At 49.7% G+C, this 6,000-nt stretch overlaps 1 protein-coding gene across 6 annotated transcripts in view; it reads right to left on the bottom strand.

Moving 5' to 3' along the window:
• Positions 1-2,163, bottom strand: part of LOC105493138 (hydroxylysine kinase) — a 32,254-nt gene extending 30,091 nt beyond the window's left edge. For 4 of the 6 annotated variants that reach the window (XM_071100843.1, XM_011760592.3, XM_071100842.1 and 1 more), the window contains exon 1: positions 2,023-2,163. The gene's annotated coding sequence lies outside the window, so the exon portion shown is untranslated. The other 2 variants (XM_011760596.3, XM_011760595.2) reach the window with 2 other exon arrangements.
• Between the last annotated feature and the right edge of the window lie 3,837 nt (positions 2,164-6,000).

A 6,000-nucleotide genomic window follows, 5' to 3' on the forward strand; every position in this document is an offset into this window, starting at 1 on the left:
ACCTAACCTCTGAAACTCTGGACTAGTCATGTTCTCCTCTAAAACAGAGTTGGACTAGATTATTACTAAAAGTCTCCTCTAGCTCTAGTATTCTTTTTTTTTTTTTTTTTGAGACGGAGTCCTGCTCTGTTGCCCATGCTGGAGTGCAGTGGTACGATCTGGGCTCACTGCAAGCTCTGCCTCCCGGGTTCACGCCATTCTCCTGCCTCAGCCTCCCGAGTATCTGGGACTACAGGCGCCCACCACCACACCCGGCTAATTTTTTCTATTTTTAGTAGAGATGGGGTTTCACTGTGTTAGCCAGGATGGTCTTGATCTCCTGACCTCGTGATCCACTCGACTCGGCCTCCCAAAGTGCTGGGATTATAGGCGTGAGCCATGGCGCCCGGCCCTAGATCTAGTATTCTATGCCGCTAAAGTTCTTTTAAGTTTGCCTTTTTTCTTTATACAAGGGCTCCAAATCATAGAACTAATGGCACAGATCAACTCCTGAAAGTAAAGAAAAACAAAGAAAAAAATACGTTTATCAGACATGTCCATCTTAATCAAATGTCTCCTATGTATGGAGAGGAATTCTCTTTTTTTTGAGACAAGGTCTCACCCTGTCACCCAGTCTGGAGTAGTGGTGCAATCACTGCTTACTGCAGCTTCCAACTCCTGGGCTCAAGGGATCCTCCCACCTGAGCTTCCCAAGTAGCTGGGACTGTAGGCAGGTGCCACCACGCCTGGGTTTTTTTTTGTTTTTTTGTTTTTGTTTTTTGTTTTTGTTTTTGTTTTTTTTTTTACTTTTTGTAAAGACAGGGCCCCACTATGTTGCCCAGATTGATCTCGAACTTCTGGGCTCAAGCAATCCTCCTACCCTGGTCTCCCAAAGTGCTGGGATTACAGGTGCAAGCCATCATGCCTGTCTTTTTAATTTTATTTTATTATTTTTATTTTTTTAGAGACAGTGTCTCGCTATGTTGCCCACTCACACATTTTTTAAAATTATTAACTTTTTTTCCAACTTCATTCAAAAGGAGAGGAGGAATTCAGGTACTACAGGTTGTTGCTCTATATATCCGGCCAACAGTATTTTAGCTTCTGAAAAAGCCCACAGGAAGCAAGTGTGATTTCCAACTCCAGGATCTGCGCCAGACTCTCACCACCTTTGTCCTACAGCCAGCGGGGGCTGGACCTTAAGCTCTGTACTTTGTGCAAAGTATACCAGACAAGAAACTGGAGTCATTATTGATTCTTTCCTGTCCCTCACTCCCAACGTGTAACAAAGTCTAGTAAATTCAACCTTAGCATGTCTTCCAACTCTACCTTTCTTCTCCTACATTCCTTTTTGCTGCGTCCTTCCAAGGGATTATACCCAGTCAATGTCTGTATTCTCAGCCCCTAGGCTAGTCCCTTATTTAATATTAAATGGTGAACCAAGGGTGACCTTCACTCCACAGACCCATGGGGCAGTTCACACCCAAGGGGATCATGAAACAGAAAGGTGGGGAATCTAGCATCTGTAGTTTTTCAAAGACAACAATACACTACTAGGTGCTTTTAAGGGTCTTCCTGGTGGGTGAAGGGGAAAGAGTGGTGGGTGAGCGGGCTGTGGAGGGGCTGCTGAACCAAGAGGCAGGAAAAGAGAGGAGGAGGGCGCACGAGTCAGGTTCGCAGCGTTATCAGTGAGGTCCAGCGGAGCTCAGAGACTGCTCCCAGTAGACACCTGCCAGGCGCCGGCACAGTCCTCGGCCAGCGACCCCACACAGACCTGGGAGGGCTGCCCTCGACAGCTTCTCGGGTGCCACGCTTTCATTCTGGGGGCCCAGCTCAGCCCTCCTAGGTTACAGGTGAGGTCCGGGGAGAAGGGTGACTTGCCCATCACGCACGCAGCGAGCTGAGGGTAGCGCGGACTGGAGGAGCCTGAGGCGTAGGACTCGCAGCTCCACACTCGCAGCGAGACTCCCTGCCCTCGGGGACGCCCCCGACTCCCGCAGCGGGGACGCGGGGCTCGTCTCTGCTTTCCCCTCCTTGGCTCACCCGCAGCGACCCGACGTCCTGGGGTGGATCCCGCTCTCCAGCAGCGGGGTATTGCGGCCTCGGCCGGGCACTGTGGCCAGGAGGTACACCAGGGTCCGCAGGGTCCGCAGAGGCCGCAGCCCCGGCACCCCTCCTCCAAGCCCCGCGAGTCCTGACTTCTGATTGGCTCCCCCTCGTCCCTCGCCGCCCAGTCAGCGCAGACTATTGGAAGGCGGGGCGAGGCCGGGAGACCCGGATTTTTTTCCTGGCCCCGCCTAGGAGGCTGCTACAGAACAGAACAGAAATTCAGAGATCCGACTTCCGTTGACTTTCTGCAACTCTGCCCCGCCTTCTCACAGTGAGTATCCCAGTCAGAATTCGGCTACATTTTCATGAATCGGACTCCTTATTCCTGATTGGCTCTCCGGGTTGCCGCCCCACCCCGAGTGGGCAGGCTTTCGGCTCTTGAGTGGCACCTCCGAGTTCCCCAGGGTCCAGGTTGTCGTGGCTGTAACCCTGACGGCTCCTCACTCGCATCCACGTTTTTGTTTCCTAGCCTTCCCTCCTTCTGTTGGAGGCACGTATCCTGGAAGTGATACGTTTAGAAAACGTGGCCCCAGGGAGACGACCCTAGACCAGCCCCAGGAACTGCAAGAGTCCTGTTTGGAAGGCCTGAGTAAGGCCTGGCTGCGTTCCGCAGAGAGATGCTGGAATGTTAGAACCCGAACAGTTTAGGCAGGGCGCAGGTGGCTCACGCCTGTAATCCCAGCAATTTGGGAGGCCGAGGCGGGAGGATCACCTGAGGTCAGGAGCTCGAGACCAGCCTGGCCAACATGTGAAACCCCCTCTCTACTAAAAATACAAAAATTAGACTCGGGGGTAGGTATGCCTGCAGCTGCAGAAAGATGTATGGGAACAGACACACAACTCTCCCTCCCAGATAAGCGCAACAAAGAGATGCAGAAGCAATCCAAGCCTCTGATAAACTCTCCCACCCCGAATCCTTAAAAACTTACTTAGTCTGTAAGAGTGTGCCTCTGACCTAACTTGGGCAGACGCCCCTGTCAAGTTTGTTTTCTCTAAAATAAACCTCTCATGATCTTAACTGTCAAGGGCATGAGGCACTGATAAATAGCTTGATGCCCTTCTCCAGCCAAGCAGGACTTCTCGGGTAAGTCAGAGCACTCTTATCTACTGTAGGCTACTGGAAGAGAGTCATGGGCACTGGTCCACTCATGCCTGCAACTTGGTCTCTATTTTGTTTTTGCCAAGGCACATCCACCCTGCTTTCTGTCAGGATATAACACACTCGGATTATCTATAGTCACCCTGATTAACTTGGATGATTCTCAAACCCCTATCAACCACCTACTGAGGGAGGCTTCTTCCCCTGCTTTAGATATGGTTCTTACCTGCTTCACTTCCTTTTTTTTTTTTTTTTAGACAGAGTCTCGCTCTGTCACCCAGGCTGGAGTGCAGTGGCCGGATCTCAGCTCACTGCAAGCTCCGCCTCCCGGGTTCACGCCATTCTCGCCTCAGCCTCCGCAGTAGCTGGGACTAGTAGGCGCCCGCCACCACGCCCGACTAGTTTTTTGTATTTTTTTAGTAGAGACGGGGTTTCACCGTGTTAGCCAGGATGGTCTCGATCTCCTGACCTCGTGATCCTCCCGTCTCGGCCTCCCAAAGTGCTGGAATTACAGGCTTGAGCCACCGTGCCCGGCACCTGCTTCACTTCTAATCTCCAAAAGGCAGGGCTGTTTTTCACAACCCCAGGGGAACATAATTAATATCTCATTCCTTTAGATTGTCAGAGTAATTTTGACTTGGATTTTTCTGTAACCAGAATTGGAATCCTACTGGCTCCCTTAGGCCCCTCTGCATGCCTTTTCCCTTGAGTGGCTTCTGAGTTATTTCCACCTGACATTATTCCAGCTATATTGGTATTTTTCTACTTCTCTTGGGATGAGGGAATGGGAATTAAGATTGAATCTGTAAATTGTGAGAATTGGAGGCAGGGCTACTGGATCCACAACTGCCTCTTTGGTATGTGCCTGTTTCCACTCTGTGAATTCTTTTGAAATATTGTATTTGGTAGGGTGCGGTGGCTCACGCCTGTAATCTGAACATTTGGGGAGGCTGATGGAGGTGGATTACTTGAGTTCAGGAGTTTGAGACCCGCCTGGACAGCATGGTGAAACCCCATCTCTACTAAAAAGACAAAAATTAGCCGTGCATGGTGGCAGACCCCTGTAATCCCAGCTCCTAGGAGGCTGAGGTAGGAGAATCGCTTGAACCTGGGAGGTGGAGTTTGCAGTGAGCCGAGATTGCACCACTGCACTCCAGCCTGGACAACAGAGCAAGACTCCGTCTCAAAAAAGAAAAAAAATGTACTTTGGAAATTGCCTTTTTCACTTTAAGTGACCATTTCCTTGTTTTAAAGAATATCCTCATACATAAATCTTTCGTGCACTTTATGTGTTTAAACTGCTCAGCGTCATATTACTAGGAATAAGATAATAAACACTTTTAAGGCCTTTTTATTTATTTATTTTGAGACAGGGTCTCAATCTGTTGCTCAGGAGTGCAGTGGCACTATCTCAGCTCACTGCAGCCTCTGCCTCCTGTGCTCAAGGGATCCGCCTGCCTCAGCCTCCCGAGTAGCTGGGACTATAGGCGCGCATCACTACGCCCCGCTCCTTTTTTGTAGAGACGGGTTTCGCCATGTTTCCCAGGCTGGTCTTGAACTCCTGGGTTAAGCAATCCTCCCACCTCAGCCTAGCAAAGTGTTGGGATTACGGGCGTGAGCCACTGCACCCGGTCTAAGCCTCTTAATACATGTTGCCAAATCATGTTTTCTTCTCAATAATGCCAACATTGGATATCGTGAATTTTTTTTTTTTTTTTTTTTTTTGGAGACGGAGTCTTGCACTGTTGCCAAGGCTGGAGTGCAGTGGCGCCATCTTGGCTCACTGCAAGCTCCGTCTCCCGGGTTTACGCCATTCTCCTGCCTCTCAGCCTCCTGAGTAGCTGGGACTACAGGCGCCCGCCACCACACCCGGCTAATTTTTTGTACTTTTTTTTTTTTTTTTTTTTTTTTTTAAGTAGAGACGGGGTTTCACGGTGTTAGCCAGGATGGTCTTAATCTCCTGACCTCGTGATCTGCCCGCCTTGGCCTCCCAAAGTGCTGGGATTACAGGCGTGAGCCACCGCGCCTGGCTGGATATCATGATTTTTAAAAGTTCCACCAACGTAAGACAAGATGTGTTGTCATTTTTTTTTTTTTGAGACGGAGTTTTGCTCTGTCACCCAGCCTGGAGTACAATGGTGTGGTCCCAGCTCACTGCAACCACCACCTCCTGGGTTCAAGCGATTCTCCCGCCTCAGCCTCCCAAGTAGCTAGGACTACAGGCACATGCCACCATACCCAGCTAATTTTTGTATTTTTAGTAGATACGGGGTTTCACTATGTTGGCCAGGCTGGTCTCGAACTGACCTCGTGATCCGCCTGCCTCGGCATCCCAAAGTGCTGAGATTACAGGCGTGAGCCACCGTGCCTGGCCAGATATCTCATTTTAAGCCGGGCGTGATGTTGCAAGTCTATAGTCCCAGCTACTCCAGGAGGCTTAGGCAGGAAAAGTGCTTGAGCCCTGGAGTTCGAGGTCAGCCTGGGCCACATAGTGAGACTGGTTTCTAGGGGTGAAAAAAAATGTCATGTCGTTGTATTAATGTTTCTTCAGTTGGCTACTGGAGCAGTTTTATGTAGTGGCTCTCAAACATAGCTCAGTGGCTGGTCATGGTGGCTCATGCCTGTAATCCCAGAAGTCTGGGAGGCTGAGGTGGGAGAACTGATTGAGGCCAGGCTTTTTTTGTTTTGTTTTTAAAAAGAGCTCAGTGATAAAAAAAAAAAAAACTGGAGTGAAACAAAATGAACAATTTGCAGTGAGAGTATAGACATGATTTTACATTATAAAACAATGTCCCATAAAATATCCCAGCAGT

Source organism: Macaca nemestrina, chromosome 7 (assembly GCF_043159975.1).
Source record: "Macaca nemestrina isolate mMacNem1 chromosome 7, mMacNem.hap1, whole genome shotgun sequence".
Lineage (NCBI taxonomy): Eukaryota > Metazoa > Chordata > Mammalia > Primates > Cercopithecidae > Macaca > Macaca nemestrina.